Source organism: Moschus berezovskii, chromosome 1, assembly GCF_049115385.1.
Source record: "Moschus berezovskii isolate FMDL1 chromosome 1, NW_MosBer_1.0, whole genome shotgun sequence".
Classification (NCBI taxonomy): Eukaryota; Metazoa; Chordata; class Mammalia; order Artiodactyla; family Moschidae; genus Moschus; species Moschus berezovskii.
Window position 1 is genome coordinate 13,002,069 of NC_142460.1, and position 16,416 is coordinate 13,018,484.

Consider the following 16,416-nt stretch of genomic DNA (forward strand, 5'->3'; position numbering starts at 1 on the left):
TAGGAATCTCCTAGGTATCTGGGCACCCTGAGTTATTCTGGAATGCTGCTGCTGCTGCTGCTAAGTCGCTTCAGTCATGTCTGACTCTGTGCGACCCCATAGACGGCAGCCGACCAAGCTCTGCCGTCCCTGGGATTCTCCAGGCAAGAACACTGGAGTGGGTTGCCATTTCCTTCTCCAATGTGTGAAAGTGAAAAGTGAAAGTGAAGTCGCTCAGTCGTGTCCAACCCTTAGCGACCCCATGGACTGCAGCCTACCAGGCTCCTCCATCCATGGAATAGGACATCCCTAATGTCCCCAGTTGGAGGAGGGCATGGCAACCCACTCCAGAATTCTTGCCTGGAGAATCCCATGGTCAGAGGATCCTGGTGGGCTACAGTCTGTGAGGTCACAGTCGACACGACGGAAGTGACTTCGCATGGACACACCCACAGCGTCTCCAATAAGCTGGGGTTCCTTTAATACTGCATTACCCTAATCTGTTAGAAAGAGAGGACTGTGTGTGTCACGATGAAACAAAGATCCTTCAATAAACAGAGAGAGCGGAGGCCATGTAGGAGCTGATGGAAATGCCTCTATTTTAACATAGAGGAAAACAGGAGTTTTGAAAGTGCTCTTGTGTTTTGGAGCCCCTGTGAAAACCTCTCAAGAGAATGGCACAGATTGAAGGGTTTTGACTTTTGAAAGATTCTGAGTTTGGAGCTTCCATCAAATTACATTTTCCATCTGACACCAGGGAGGCGGTGGTGGTTTTGTCACAGCCAGAGCCCAAGTGGAACGGCTGCTGGCGGTTCTAAGGAGTCAGAAAGAGTTCACGCGCAGAGGGATGGTGCCCCGTGCAAAGGAAGCTGTGAGGTTCTCCCGGGATAGTTTGCGCACGGGCTGGTGCTCGAGGTTGCTCAGTGGGTACTAGGGAGATGCCCTGGAGGGAAGCTTTCCACCACAGACGTGACCAGTTGTTGGAGCTTCTATGTCAGGGAGTGAACGTTTTTGTTTTCTGAGTCAGTTCTCCTATTAAAGGCCTATTGCTTTGCAAGTCTGCCTTTCCCCACAACCAAGGTGCCACAGGAAATTATTTACTTTTGTGGTCTTTTGATTCACCAGGGTTTGGTGGTTGGTGCTGCAGCCCTCATGCAGTGCCTGTACGGTGAGGATGAGCTTCTGCAGTGCTTGACCTCAGTCGCCTGTTGGAGGTAATTGACCTACCGGTGAGTTCAGGTCACCAGAGTGGGCTTGTGGGCCGGCTTTTCCTTGAGGCATCCAGAAGTAACAGTGACGTTCGTCAGCCTGGTTTCAGCGTCTGTGGATGTCAGTGTGTGTATGTGCACACATCTGTGTGTGAGATTCAAGAGGCTAAGACTAGGGGAAACCAGGACACTGGGTCCCAGGGCTAGAAAGAAGAGATCTGAGTGTTCTCTGCAGTCCAGATCTAACCTTCCTGCCTTGGTTTGGATGATGGCATCCAGTAGAACTTTCTGTGGCGATGGCAATAATTCTTTATTAGCACTGTCCAGTATGGGGTCCCCTAGCCACACGTGGCTATTAAGTCCTTGACATGTGGCTCATATGACAGAAAACTGAAAATTTTCAATCCAATTTAATTCAATGAATTTAAATTTAAGTGACCTCACAGGACCACTGGCTACTGTAGTGGACAGTGCAACTTCAGATTGTCCCTTCTGATTTCATTTTCAAGGAATATTCTCCAAACGGGAGACACTGTGCCTTAAATGACTGTCATCCTTTTGATAGGCAAACCTAATGATCAGCTGAGAATGAAAAAAGCCTTATTAGCTTGTCTGTATAAATAAAGATGTGCTTCATTACTGCCTGCTGGGGAGCTCGGATTCTCGGTGATATTTGCGCCTGTCTACGTGAGCTCGTTCCACACACGTGTCAAGATGGTCTCCTAATGGGTGGCCCTTATTCCTTACATGTCCCTGCAATTTCTGCCTAGGTGGTACCTGCCAAACCCTCCTTTTTCTACCCTTAGAGTTTTTGTTCTTACTCCATTCACTTCAAAATATCATTACCATTGCAAACAAGGAAAATGTGTTTATCAGAAACTGCAAACTCCTTTAGGGCCTCATAGGATTAATCACGGTTATAAAGTTTTATTAAACACAATTTTTGTTTAATGACAAGCTCCACCAGTCCTTCCCATCCCAAACCAATCCTGTCCTAAGGGTGAATTGCGCTCAGCAGATTGTCTTCAACAGACTCTTCAAGACAATCCCGATTACTTTGTCATGCACAGAGAGATTTTTCTTCCTGGATAATTTGAACTTCCTTAAAAATCACATCTGTTTCATACTTTATTTATTTGTAATTTAAATCCTTAAATTGAATCTTTCATTACTAACATCTGGGCTTGAAATGCAGCCCACTTGAAAAAATACAAATTTTATTTTATTTGGAGTTACCCCCCTTCACTCGGTAGCTCTGGTACAAACATTCTCTGGCCAGAGGCAAAACAGCCGGGTATCTTAAAGCTGTGATGCTGTACCACGTGTGACGGGGCTCACTTGATTGTCCCTGAAGTGACTGGCAATTTGCCCAGAATTAGACTGAATGCACGTAATAAGCTGTAGAATTTCCACAATATTGACAATTAGATATCTCTATACAGCAGCAGCTGCGTATTGTTCTCATGGTATGGTCCCCTCAAAGCACCTCCTAAAAAGAAAGAAAAAAAAACCTGGCAGAAGGTTGCAGGCAGCAGAAAGGTAATATACATTGTATGAAATATCTCAAATTCAGATTAATCGGGATGTTTCTATTAGTACAGTTTTCTGCAATGGAAATCATGGCTGAAACAGACTGCTTTGGAACAGGAGTTTATAACACCACATCTGTATCGGGTAACTGCTATATTTTTAGCGTGTTCCTGAGGAAGCCACCTTGCTCATTTCCATTCATTGTGAAAGGGAGGGGATTGTGCCACTGGCGAGCGTGTAGTTCTGACCCAATGGCCATGTTGAGATGCTCTTAACCCTTTTCTGAAATGGCTTTGGTCATCTAAAATAAGCTTCACTCTCCCCTGAATGGAAATTAGCCCCAAGAAATCATCTTGTTCGTGGATAGTTTTGATGAAAAAGCTCAGCTTCGAATGTGCCATTTTTGCACTCCTAATATGCAGGGAGCCTTTTGGATGAACATGGAAACATTTCCCCATGTTTCACCGCTTTTCAGATATTTCTCTGCCAGCCCGCTTCATGGCTGCGGAAAACAGGGGAGACTGTGAAGGAACTGGACTGATAGCTGCCCCCATCTAGCAGCCGCTGCCCACAGTCCTAGGATTTGAATATTATTTTAAACCACACGATTGAAGTTTGCATCATGAATGGCTAATCTTTGATATTTTGCCCAGTGGATCTGGGGCAGGCTGTTGTCTGGAGCCAGACTCGGCAAACTTTGGATTTTGTTGTTTGTCTCCTTGCAATAGAAATGGATGTTCTCAAAGAAAGCTGCTGTTTTTAGGGAAATACCATAAAACCTTGGGAACAATAAGATACCATGTTTTCTATTGCATATCTTAATTTATCAAGCTAATTACCAACAAAATGTAGCTGAATTGCTGATAGCCCTAAGACAGATTAATTCAGGAGCAAGGCGCTGTTGGGTTCCTTAAAGGTTAGCAGTAGTGTTTTGGTAGAATAGTGAAGAACTTTTTCTCATCTCAGATTACATTGTATCCTTTTTTTAGAAAAGTCTACATTATTAAGAATGCATTGCTGTTCATTCCAGCACACAGGTTTATTTCCCCATTAATGCTAGTTAGAGGAGAAAAGAGAAACCAAACTTCTTTTTTTTAAATTATAGTTGACTTACAATGTTTTGCTAATTTCTGCTGCACAGCAAAGTGATTCAGCCGTTCATATATGTGCATTCTTTTTCACATTCTTTCCCATTGTGGTTTATCACAGGATACTCAATAGAGTTTCCTGTTCTCTACAGTAGGGCTTGTTGCTGACCCATCCTGTATGCAATAGTTTGCATCTGCTAATCCCCAAACTAAATTTCTTATTAGCAAAGAGAACCTATTTTGAAATTTGTAATGTCTGTCCTGTAATCCAGTTTAAAATTCCGGCGCTGCACCTCCCCAACTCCGCGTCTCTCTTTCAAAATTCATTTCTATTTATACTTCTGTTCCTTCCCCTTCCCTGGTCCAGTTGTAGATGATCACTCATTAATGACTGTCTTTTGTATTTGAAAAGCCTCAGGGAATAGGTTGGGAGCCCTTTGAGGATCCAGGGACTCTGAATGCTCCAGTTTCGGCTCTGCTGCTAACCAGCGGGTGACTTCAGGTTAGCTGTCTCTGTCTCTCTGGGCTTCAGTTCCTCCCAATATGAGCACAGCATCAGCAGCCCTCGACGATCAGGAGATACAGTCCATCAGACGACCCAGGGAAAGGTGCTGCGGACCCCTGGCAGCGTCAGGCGGGAGCCTTTTGTTATCAGGAGTGGGAAAGGTGCTTCCTCGGCACCCGCCTGCCCCAGCCTTGCCCCTGTGTCCTTCTCGCCCGGCAGCTGAGTCAGAGCCGAAGGAGGTCAGGGCGTGAGGTGTGTTCCCGGGAACTAAAGGCAGGGCTGGGGTGGCCTGAAACGGTGCCGCGCGGGCCTTTCTGTCGCCAGCGACACACCGTTCCGTCCCTTTGTGCCCAGTGTGCGCCAATAAAGGAGGTTAAAGAGCCAGTGCATTAATTGCCTGCAGTCCTAAGTCCCTTTTATAACCTGTGTTATCAGCATAAGTACAAGTGTGGTGTAGTAAGGGGTATCATTATGAAACAGATTTCCTGGGAGAGGAATTAGCTGGCTCGGGTGGGCCCCTCTCCTGTAATCAACACACTTTCCAGTTTATGAATACACTTACAGATGTACTCTTAACAATGCTGCCGGGGGTGGGGGGAGGCTGTGTTGGACATCTCGCGCCGCTCGGAGCGGTTTCTCCAGCTGGTTCTTGAAGGGTTAATTTGCAGTTTACTATTGAATACCATAAAATGAGCTGTAAATAATGTAATGATACGTATTGTTAAGCTACGTGTACTTTACCAGGTGCTAGGACACCCACTCCTCAGTTAGGTGTAATGTGGGGCAGTCACCAAACACAGATGTACCTTAACAAAGAGAGAGATGAAGACAGAAAGAACAAGAAAAAAATGAAAACATACGTAAGACAATTTAACCAAGACAGAGATCCAGGTAAAACTTGGCCTATTTTTCTTTTTTTCCCTCGGAGTAGCTTCCCTGTACTGGGTGAAATACAACAGCATTTTGGTTGTTTCTGGAACACAGACGAGCCAAACACGTGGGAAACACCTTGACAGGCCTTTTGTATAACTACAAGGAAACTGATAATCCTAAATAAATTACACGGGAAAAATATGAATCTTTGAATACTAGTAATTATAATGGTTATTTTTCACTTTTGTAGCACCTGCAAATGATGTATGTATAACAAAGCTTCAAAAAGCTCTAATTAACTTTTTATTTTTTTCCATTTACTGGCTTTAACCAGTTTGCATTAATTGGCAATTTATATCTATATATTTTTACCAAATATTTCTATTACTTTTGAGAGGCTAGAAATCACACTTGATTGAATTTATTTTCACTGAGTTTGCTTTTCATTTTTGTCAGCCACTTGCTCTAAAACTCTCCCTGCCGGCCGCACTTGTCAAGAGGGTGTGGAGGGATGTGGAAATTTCCAGGTTGATCTGGGGGGCAGGAGAAGCCGGCACTTGCTTCTCTGGTGCAGTGACATGGCTTCTAATAGTGCCAGTCAGAATTCCTAACTGCTCCTACCAAATGCGTGAGGGCTCTGCTTGGAAGACCTCCAGGCTCAGCTTTTCGACAGATTACTCTGGGCTATTCCCGGCGTGAGATGAGTCTGACCGCCATGAAGATCATGCTTTGTTCTGTTCTGGGGCTTGGGGCAAGTCAGACCCAGATGAAGCGGAGCTCGGAGGGGGTCTTCACATGGACACCAACTTAAAAACCTCCCGGTTTGCAATCCTGATTATGCTGAGGTTATCCAGTTGCTGCCTCTGTGGGTGGCAAGGACAGGGGAAGAGGTGGTCTGAGATTGTCTGGGGGTGCAACTTGTGCCCCAGGAAGGAGAAAATGTTCACAGTGTAGCAGGAAATCTGGAGGGAGGAGGGAGAAGCCCCTGCTTGAGTTTGTTCTGGCTCTCTCCCTGCCTTTCTTTTTTCCTTCCACTCTGATTTTTCTGTCAAAGTACAGGTGATTTACAGTGTTAGATTCACAAGCACAGCAAAGCGATTCAGTATACATGTGCACAGCTGTTTCCAGGTTCTTTTCCACTGTAGTTTATTACAAGGTGTTGAATCTAGCTCCCTGTGCTGTACAGTAGGTCCTGTTTATTTCATAGGCAGCAGCCGTGTATCTGTTAGTCCCAGACTCCTGACTTATCCCTCCTGCGACCTGCTGCTTTCCCCTTTGGCAACCAGAAGTTCATGCTCTGCCTCTGTGAGCCTGTTTTCGTTTTGTCAATAAGTCTGTATGGTTGCGTTCTGTTTTAAGGAACCTCTGGTTTCCTTTGGATGCCTATGCCATCTGCATGGAGGTGGATACGGGTGGAAGGCTTTGCTAAGTGTCTGAGAAGGCTCTCGGGCACCAGGGATGAAGGCAGAGGACTGGCTTGGGGTTGGATAGTGACCTGGGGAGAAGGGAAGAGGCCGGCGTCTGTCAGGAAATCTGAAGTGGGAGGAGTCAGCGCAGGGGTGTGTGTGTGTGTGTGTGTGTGTGTGTGTGTGTGTGTGTTAGTCTTTTTTAAAAAGTAGTGTTGTTCTCAGCTACTGTCCACGTGGAAGTGGAAGCTGCTGGCGCATCTCGGCCGGCGTCCAGTGCCCCGCGTCCCTGGCTGACCGCGGGCCGGGCCAGAGTGAACGCTGCCTGAAAGTAAGCCCTGGGCCGGTCGGGACCCAGAGGCGCAGCGGCCGCACGGCCATCTGCAGGACATCAAAGCTGCTGCCTGATGGCGCTCGGCTGCCAAAGCTTCTAAAGGGTTTGGCGCCGGCCTGGAAATCGGAGGCAAACTGTCCATCTGCCGCCTGGCCCTGGCGACAGCTGACTGTTTTGCAGGCTGCAAGATGGACCCGGCCGAAGCCAATCGGCCCCCGTCCCTGATTGCACAAGGTTTGTCCGACCCGTTCCATCAGCCAGACGCAGCGCTACAGTGCGTGCCTCTTCGTTTTGCTTGGGACGTGAGGCGATAAACGCCAGGGCTGGGGCCGAGCTGAGAAACCAACCGGGACGCGCGGCTGCTTCTGCGGAGAAAGCAGATTGGCAATGTTCAAAGCATATTGGGGCATCGCAGTAGCCTCAAAACCCCAATATGGGTGAGGACAGCTGACCAGATGTCTTGACTGACAGTTTGTAACAAGTTTCAAGGGTACCCCTGCAGGACATAAATGTTCGCTCTGTGTGAATCTTTCCTGTCCCACCCCCTCCCCGCTTCAACTAAGTGTGCGGAGCAGGAAGCTCGGAGCGTAGCTCCCAGCTCCAGGGACACTGACAGGCTTGGTCAAGTTCCGGCGGGGGCTTCCTGCCCAGGAAGTGCCTCAACTCCACGCCGAGGGAGTGACCGCTGCGGGCCGAGAGGGCCAGTGAAGGCGCGGCCCTGGGGCAGACGTGGGTGCTTCTCTTGCAAGCCGCCCCTTGGAGGGCAGGCAAGGATTTTTGGAACTGGCCACCGATTCCTTCACTGCCCTCTGCAACGAGGTTTTCCAGGCACTCCAGCAATTCAGGGGCGCATGGCAAAGTCAGGGTTTGCTTCGGGCTGAGCTGGTTGGAGCTGCTGCGGTCAGAAAGCCAGGCAGCCTGTGGTCATCCCTGAGTGGGAGGGTGGGCATGGCTCTTAGGCAGAGCGAGCAAACTTGTCATTTGAATGTCCCACGTTACAGGCTTGTAGGCATGGGAGATAACATTGGATTTTTTTCAAAGTTTGAAAATCACAAGGAAAAAGCTGTGGTTTTAATATTTGGAGTCTCCAGAGTTCTGGCTAAATTCTGGACTGTTTAGGGGTGATGGCATATGTCACCAGAAACGATTCTTACTTTAGATTTAATTTGTTGCAAAGCATGTATTTTATTTTATTTTGTAATTTAAAGTTGGGAAAAGATTGAAACGCTGGGAAAGGTTGAAGGCAAAAGGAGAAGGGGTCGGCAGAAGATGACATGGACATCACTGACTCAATGGACGTGAGTTTGAGCAAACTTTGGGAGATGTGGAGGACAGAGGAGCCTGGTGTGCTGCAGTCTGTTTGCTCACAAAGAGTTGGATGCAACTTAGTGACTAAATAACAACAACAAATTTAAAGTTGACTCGAGGTTAATTCCAACCCCTGGGTTGGGTTCCAAGAAGCTGTCATGTGGATTAACTGCAGCATCTCCTTTAAGAGCAAATTAGGCACAAAGCTTGCCACAGGATGCCTTTGTCAGGCTTAGTTCGAATAACTGGTTAGCTCTCTATCTGCATCTGTGTGATCAATGCGGAAGATGATACTGGATCTGCAAATCACCTGGGGCTGATGGCCAGGGTCTGCAGGTTTCTTTGCCCCAAACTTTCTCTTCCTTAATGATCAGCATTTAAATGTGTTGAAATAAAATGCTCACATCCAACTAAACTGTGCAAGATATTAATGTTAGGCTCCTCCTGAAGCACTGTGGACCTGCAAATTACAGTCAGAATGGAAGTTCAGGATTATCTGAGCCAAGATTCTTTTTATATCAATGGCAGAGTTTGATGGAGGAAAAGATGAAGTGATGTATTCAAAGAAACACTGTTTCTGTGTGTTTCCCTCTCAGCTTGAATGAGACTAACTCATCAATTGGATTTGTTCTCTTTAGCAGAGCAGGACATAACTACACACCTAATTAGTACTTTATTTTGATTAAAAAATAGCAAGGATAATGCTTTTGGGTTAAGTTAGAGATATTACAATTAAAAAATCTTGACCAAGGGACAATGAAAAAATTTCCCCAATTCAGTTTTTTCCATTTTCTATTTGCAAGGCTAGTTCAAAGCCCAAGCACTGAAACAAAACACTGAGCTTTGTCACAGGCAGTTGGGAGCTGGCGCAGACTGTGGAGGGCTCGGCCCAGAGGCCCTGGTGGCGGTCTCCTGCCTGGAGAAGCTGGGAGGCAGAGCAGCCTCCACCAAGCACGCCGGCCACCAGCTCTCCTCCGGTGTCCTTCAGTCAGGATGACTTTGCTGATGCGAGCTTGGGGTTCAAAGGTGCATGACAAACGTTTATGCGTTGGAGGCAGAAACACACTCTTTCCTTGTCAGAGTTGGCACAGCCAATTCTGTTCCAGAGATAGTTAAAAATAATGCCAGGTGCGGCATAAACAAAAGTTTTCTGACAGACACTGTGCCGTTAGACTTGCTTTTGTAAATGAAAGTCTTTCTTTGTTCCCTACATCTTGCTGAAACCACTTTTATGTTGGCCGATGAAAGGAGAAAGCGCCCCGGCTCAAACCTCCCGAAAGAACATGTTGTGTGAATGTGGCGTCTGGCATCCAGGGCCCCTTGCTTTATATCCCTTCTTTCCGCTTGAAATGCACTTCGCTTTCTTGTTGTTTTTCAAAGATGGACGGATGTTGTAGAAACTCTTTTTCTTACCAGATGATGCCAAATTACATGATGGTTTTGATTCCCTCCCAATGTGGTAGGTTCATAAAAACTATTAGGCACAGTCACTGCATTTATTTAGTCTGCTTGAGTGATCTGAAAAAAGTAATCACAAGCATGTTAAAGATATGATTTCAGAAATCACAAATTAAAATTTGGGAACGTGAAAACTGGGGGCAAAATGCTTCAGCACAATTTATAAGGGTTGACTCAGATACTGCAATTCCTTTTCATACCTTGTAGATAAACATCATTTCTTTTCCAATGTCAAAATGAGCAAAACACGCCTTTAAACTCTCCCATTGTCTCCTCCTTAATCTGCCAAAGACTTCCAGAGATGCTGTCCAAGGGCATAGCAAGTATTGTTATTTCTTTAGCAAGATTCTTTCTTGACCCTTGACTTTATATTTCCAGGATATCCAGGTGGAAACAACTGTTTTGTTGATGGGTTTGTTGGGCAAGACCTGGCTCCTACTTCTAGAATATCTGGTTTGTAGAGTGTGGCCAATTAGCTGCCTTAGAAAAGAACATGCAGAGAGATTGAGAAGCTACTGGGAGAGAAGCAAAGGTTTAGGTGTAGGTGTTATTTCCATCCACGTGCACCTGGACCCTTCTCCCCGTGGGCATGCTCAGGCCTGGCACTTGTCTGTTTTCTGGATTTCTTTGGATCTGCATGATGATGAATAGCTGGAAAGAAAGTAAAGAATTTGGCCAACCATCCAGGTGTTTTGACTGGAGGTTCCCGAATTTCAACAAATGTTTATGGAGTGGCTCTTACAAATAAGGCTGCCTGCTAAAGGCACAGGGAGACACCAAGGTGAGCAAGATACAGTTTTTTATTCTTCAGAAATCCGGAGCAGAGTCAGGCTTTGTGCAGAATCCAGTCGAGCTCGGTTCATCCCAGGCATGTTCAGTGAATCTGACGGTGTGAGTGGAGGAAAGCTTTGGTTTGATAGGCCATGTGCCTGTGGGTCATGTCCATGAATCAGACAGGGTAGCTTGTTTAGCCAGTTTCTTTAAAGAACAGGACCATTGCACGGGGAAAGAGGATGATAAATTCCAGCATGCGTCTGTAACTTTGCAGACTGCCTCATTTCTAGTGCTGGGCAGGACTGGAGTTTGTTCTAATGGAGCAGCGTGTATCATAGATTGTATTATGGTTAGGGGACCTGTGTAATTAATCATCGCTAGCCAAGGCAAGGGGAAACTATTCTTTTGGGGAAACTGTTAATGATTATGTTGGGATAACAGGAGTAAACTGGGATGTCCTGAGCAAATGAGCTGTGTGATCACTCTAGTCACGACTGAGATAACCATGGAACGAAGCTTTCTCAGAGTCCCTGGGAGGAGTGGGGAAGCATTCCTGATGTCACCTAGTATGCCGTCTCCAGACCCACAGTCACAGAATTGAAACAATGCTGAGATGGACCTTCGCTGGTCGTGTTCTCAGCATTGACTGCTGTACTTTGTTGGAACTCGACCATCCTCAGTTACCTTTCCGGTAACTCTAATGGCCAGTTTGCTCAAAAGCACACACCCAAGGCTTCCCAGGTGGCGCTAGTGGTAAAAAACTCACCTGCCAATGCAGGAGGCATAAGAGATGTGGGTTTCATCCCTGGGTTGGGAAGATCCCCTAGAGTAGGAAATGGCAACCTACTCCAGTATTCTTGCCTGGAAAATTCCATGTACAGAGGAGCCTGGTGGGCTGCAGTCCATGGGGTGGCAAAGAGTTGGACACGACTGAACACAAATAACAGCAGCAAGATACCCAGCTGAAGATTAAGTCTGACAGTGATTTGAACCATCTACTGTTAATCCAGAGTTATTAGACTAATTTACCTTCAAAGTTAAATGCAAAGGATCATATATTCTGTTTACTACAAAAGGATACCTGGGATAAAGTTTAAAATATTTCAAGTTGTAACATAAAAAGACAGCTAAGGTAGTACCTCTTTCATTGTTTTTTATTTTTTATTTTAAAAGTCAGATTTAAGCTATTTTATTAACAATATAATAGCATAGCCATTTTATTTGGTTTGCAAATTTTGCAATGAAAGTGCTTTAGGAATCAGAGCGATTTCTTTCCTGAGCTTTTTATTTCTCTCATGAATTATATTGAACTTAGCAAAACATGCTGTTTGGCACATAGTAAGAACCCAGTAACTTAATAAACAAATAAGTGAATTTGTTAAAAGAAAGTAAAAATCAGTCATCTCATTTACTTTCCAACTTATTTATGGACTTCTACAATTTTGTAAGAAATTGTCCCCAACAGAAATTTCAATTCTGTGTTCGAGTCGTTCTTAAGTCATTGACATATATTGCTATGTTGGTGTGCCTTCGTGAGTGTGTGACAGAGAGACAGTGTATGTGTGTGTGTGTGTGTAATTAACTCTTTGCTGAAGCCTAAAGCATAGATATTACCAGAGAACAGCGTTTAAAATTCAACACTTTTTACACTTCTCATAGGAATTCTGTTTGTGGCTTATAGCTCCAAATCTGTAGGTGAATCCATCTTACTGTCATCTCTCTGCCTTTTATGGGCAGCGGTTATAACTATATCAATGGTTCTACCTGCAGAGCCTAGCACAGTTCAGACAGAAGTCAACAACACAGTGATTATTTTTAAACAACAGTGACAATGAAGAAGGGCAGTCTTCATCTGGGTGTATTTTATAAATAGAAGCTTAAGGAAGGGGACCTAGAATTTTGGACTGTATTTTCATCTAAAACATTGAAAGCAATAAAAGGCAGATTGCTTAGTCCATGAAAATTTTTATGCTAACTTGGTATTTTCTAGGAACTCTCATTTAATAAATCCATCTATCTTTTGCCTTGAATTTAAGATAAAAACAGAGATGCTATACAAAATCTCAGTCAAGTGAGAAAAAAAGAATCATAGACTGTGTTTGGAAGAAATTGTGAAGAGTAAGTGGCAAACTGTGGATAGCGTACACTGTTAACATTTTGTGCTTTAACCCAGACTAAATTAATAGTTCACTTGGGTTTTGGAAAGATTGCTCCTGGACCAGCAGTGTATTTCTGAATGACATAAATATAAGAAAATTAGAGATTAACTTTAAATGGATTTAGGCATCTTACATAAATGAGAGCCACCCTTACACAAATTACTAAATCTATTCAGAGTAATTTATCAAGCAGTTTTATGTTGTTTTGCTGTGTTGAAATTTCAGAAAATTCAATAACAACATACTTTCTGGAAATTGCATTAGCATAGACCATTAATAAGTTAGACCTATGATGCTCTTGTGGAAGTATAACACTGTCATTAGCAATGTATAGTAAAGTAGGAGCTGGTTATCACTTAAGCATATCTATGGTGGTTTCAGAAAGACAAAGTTTTCTGAGAGCTCTCAGGATCATCTGAAATAAGCACTTAGAAAATTGTTCTGTGGTATTTGTTCTGTGGTATTTAGCAGTTAACACGAGCCAACAGTGGTGAGATAAGTGGTCCCAAATGAAAAGGATATATGGGGTGCCAATTGTCGAATTTTACATCCAGAAGAGCTCTTATCATTTAACTAGGCCAAACTCCAGAGAAACAGGTTCAGAGAGGTCAAGTGATTTGCTCAAAGTCACACAGCTTGTTGGTGGCAGAGCCAGGATGAAAACCCGGGGTCTCCAGACTCTCAGCCAGAATGCACTGCTCCCTGTATCACATAGAAATTATCAAAGGCTGGGTTAACACTGCTCATAAATAAGCAGGGGTCTGGCAGCAGATGGATAAATTTGGCTGGTGCAAACAATGAAACTGAATAGCTGCAAAATTGCAAAAAGTGTGAAAAATGTACTTTATTTTTGATTTGGGTTTTTGGAAAAGAGACTTCTAGATGGTCAAATTCAAAACGCTGCTTTGCAAAAGGTTGCTCTGCTTTTAGAGAACCATGAAACAATGATTCAGGGAGGTGAACTGAACTCAGAATCTACTGTCAGAGTCCAACCGGTGGCAGAAGTACTTGCTGCAGCCCTCCTCCTCCGGGCCCCTCAAGATAATTAGGAATTGTATTACTTAAAGTGCGAGGAGAGAGGTCGCTTGGGCCAAAACCCAAGCCATTTTTATTGTACTTGGGGACTTTCCAATTGTTTTAGAAGCATCAAACTTGGAAAACAAAAACAGCTTATCATTAAAAATTCAACCCAGGTGCCCTCGGAAGTCACCTCTTCTCGGCCAAGGGAAGGCGGTGTGAGTGGAGATTTCCAGCTGCATTCCCGGTTAATGAGGGGTTTTCACCCTCTTTGCCCTTTGACCTTGTTGGCACCTTTGCTGGTGTCTTTTGTGATGCTGTTTTAGAAATACAGCCCCCCTTTCTCTGTGGTGCTCCTGTATTTGCAATTACAGAGGTCTGGCAGAGCCGTAAGGAGGCTGGGTCATCAGATAGCCACCAGCTTGAGGCCTCAACTGCAGCTGTGAACTGTTTTGTTGGAAAGCCAAGGATCCTTTCAAGGGTAGGAGGACCTTCCAACATGGCAGCCATAGCCGCAAGAAATGAAAAAAGATAAGTAACTCGGTTTGGTGTGTTCTGACAATGGCAGGTGTGAAAATAGACGCCTTCTTTACTTCTCAGAGCTCCCGTGTCACTTTCTACCCTTCTTCCCTTGTTTTTACTGCGTGGATTTCAGCATTACCCTATCTGCCACATTTCGTGACACTGCAAAAACACGGTTCAGAAAAGCTGAACTTCTAACTGTGGCGAGAAAGAAGTTAGCTTAATTATGCTCCGGGAGCAGAAAAGATGGGTTTTGTTTCCCTCCCTAAGTCCTTCCTTCCTAATCACAATTTAGCACCCTCTCCCCAGCATTGCTATGTATGAACTTCATGCTGCTAGACAAATAAATTCTTTGGAAAAATGCACATTTTTATTTGGAAATAATGCCATCTCTTTGTTAGATTTGCAGCAATCCTATTTTGCCTCTACTGTTTGTAAGTCGAAAATGAAAAATTATATAGAAGATGTTTGTGCGTCATATTGTGCTGAATGGTATGTAGGTCAGCATGCTGCAGCGCCAGAGATAAGGGACAGGGAACAAGTGTCCTGTGTACTTACAAGCAAATATCAGTCATAATAGAGGGAGACAGATCTACAAGAGCGTTTTGGCTTCGGAAATGTTTCTTGTCATTAGCATTTAAAAAAAGCTATGAGATTCAGGCCTATCAGTGCCGATTCACAGCAAACCCTGGCTCTTCCAGGTTGTTATCTGTTCCGCACAGAGGTACAGCTGGTTAGCAAATGGATTTGCAGATTTTTTTTTTTTTTTTGCAGGGATGAGTAAAAAGGCAAAGAATCAGGTACTTACAACCCATTCAGAATGTAACAATTTTGTTTGTGTTATAAACCAAACCTTCTGTTTTTTGCAAACTGCATTATTTTTAGAAACAGAACCAAGAAAAAAAAAACCTAGCTGATTTAAAAGAAAATCTTTATTCATATTCCAATATCCCTAAGGGCTCTAGTATCCATGAAGCAATACCAGCAAAGACAGCAATAAGAACAGCAGACTCTGGTGATTCAGTTTACAATGTGGCTTTATTGTGTTAGCAGTCACGGCAAAAGGCAATATCTAATATTTTTTAATTTTTTATTTCTTTCTCTCTACCCTGGATGTAAAGGGGGAGAAGACGGCTGTGTGTGTGTGTGTGTGTGAAGGAGAGAGAGAGAAATACAGAGAGGGTGACTATTAATATTATTGAGTCCTCATTTGGAAGGATAAGGATAATGCATTTTAATGTTTATGTAAACTGATATCAGTGATCAGAAAGGACATCATAATGCAAGAAATAACAGTCGTTTTCTTCTGAAAAGATGTTTTATGGAAGATATAGCTGATTGAGTTCTTTGGGGAAAAAAGACCGTTACTGGGAACAGAAGGTAGCAAGGTATTTCTGTCTCCTGGGTCTGCTGACATTCAAGTCCTTAAATGGGTGCTTGGGGAGTTTCTCAATGAAGATTTGGTTCAGGAACTACATTTCATGGCATGTATGCATCTAGATGTCTGCTGAATATTTTCCATAAAATGCTGAGTTGTGATGGGTGTTGGATTTGGCATGCCAAAATGCATCACCCCTAGATCAAGCCCAGTGGGCGAATGGCCACGAAAGATGAGGTGTGCAATCAGAAAATCTATGAGGCTACTGATGTCCGAGTTACTGTTCAGGCAGAGACTGCTTCCATTAAATCCCCTTTGGTGCTATCTCCTATGATGGGAAGGTGCTGGAGTCCTGAGCAGTGAGTCAGGATAAGCCAAATCCTTTGTCACCAGTTGAGACTTAGATCAAAGATTGAAATAGAGCAGGGGTGGGTGGCGGAGATGATGAAAAGTAAACAGAAATTAAGAAGTGGATTGGATGTTCTGGAAATATCTGACAGATGAAGCGCTGTTGAAGTACAACACGAAGCACTTTTGATTACAGTGCTTTATTAGGAAAGAGACAATCAGCCACTTCACTTTTAAATCAAGTTTTCTTGAGTTGGTTTATTCCTCTGTCGAGCAAGGCAAATATTCAATACATTTGTCTTCAGTTAAGTCACTATACCAGAGAAGGCAATAGCACCCCACTCCAGTACTATTGCCTGGAAAAATCCCATGGACAGAGGGCTGCAGTCCATGGGGTCGCTAAGAGTCAGACACGACTGAGCAACTTCACTTTCACTTTTCACTTTCATGCATTGGAGAAGGAAATGGCAAACCACTCCAGCGTTCTTGCCTGGAGAATCCCAGGGACGGCAGAGCCTGGTTGGCTGCC